The sequence below is a fragment of the Austrofundulus limnaeus genome, unplaced genomic scaffold, assembly GCF_001266775.1.
Source record: "Austrofundulus limnaeus strain Quisiro unplaced genomic scaffold, Austrofundulus_limnaeus-1.0 Scaffold422, whole genome shotgun sequence".
Classification (NCBI taxonomy): Eukaryota; Metazoa; Chordata; class Actinopteri; order Cyprinodontiformes; family Rivulidae; genus Austrofundulus; species Austrofundulus limnaeus.
Genome location: NW_013952824.1, coordinates 396461 through 397794, shown reverse-complemented (window position 1 = coordinate 397794; position 1334 = coordinate 396461).

The window sequence follows — 1334 nt, the reverse complement described above, 5'->3', positions numbered from 1 at the left end:
ACACACACACACACACACACACACACACACACACACACACACACACATAATACTTTAATGTAATAGATATCTGCATCCCTTGGATGTGGTTTTTGGAAGAACCTCCTTCGTTTTAAGTTGGTAAAACAAATTGCTTGTATTTATTCCTTTCTGCACACTTTGCAGATTACTTTTTCTGCACTCCACGTGTTTACTCTGTGCGCGCTCCAGCGGGGTGACAATCATCCTGTTTATGCTTTACAGGTTGTTGTTTTTTTTGCACTGACAGTCGCCTCGCTGTGTGATCGTGACATGTACCGCTCTCCTCCCGCTGCAGGCAGTGTGGTCGCTCGGCAGCTGACCGGACGACGCGCCGTCACGTACATATGTGAACAGTTCGGCGTTCATTTTCGCACACCCGAACCAGGTCCAGATTATTTGTTTTGCAACTTTTTGCTCTTCCTTTGTGCTCTCAGCCATGCTGCTTCCCGCTTCCTCTGTTTTGACTCCAGCTGGTTACGTCATCAAAAAGAATTACTGCGGTATGGCCGGTAGACTACAGATCTCTGTCATAGGCCAAATTTATATAGTTTCTACCGTATATCGTTTATATCACGCATTCCTAACCCATATTACACAAAAATAACTTTGAGGGAAATCATTTGCTGAATGCTTTGTCCCCACCAGATCAAAAATCCTATCTGCTCCCCTGCTCAGTAGAGTAATTGACTCTAAAGCTGAACTGCATAGGGTGGAGAGTAAAGGGTGTGGTGTTTAGGTGATTAATAATTTGTTTTGCTACCAGTTTCTCTGCGATTTTAGACACTGTGGGCAATATACTTATAGGCAAGGTTGCACATAAAAGTTTTGGTCTGGTTCTCAAGGGAGAACCTAGGGTTGTTGCTTGGTGCTCATATTTTCCTTCACTCATTTAACACATTTATCTATAGGGGCGTCAGGACATCTAACGTCCCCCTGTTCTGTTTTATGACTCCTATCAGCTGCAACGTCTCAGGACATCATGCCAAATCAGTCCAACAAGTTTTTTATTTAATTTTTTTACTCTGCATAAATTTTGTAAACTACCTAAGAGGCCGAGGGGCTGGATGTATGTAATATAAACATCACAAACTGAACATTTCATGGTTAAATGTGTTTTAGACTAACATGTCCCTGAGATGGACAGCTCCTGTAGGTTGGCCTTCTGGATCTTTGGCCTTTGTTAAACCAGCTTTCCACACTCTCCAGTCCAACCAGCAAATATCTGTCTTTCACACAGAGCAAAAAACTTAAAACATACAAATGTTTTATTTGTTAGACTGATTTCTTTTTTAAAAGACTATTTTATTCAAAAA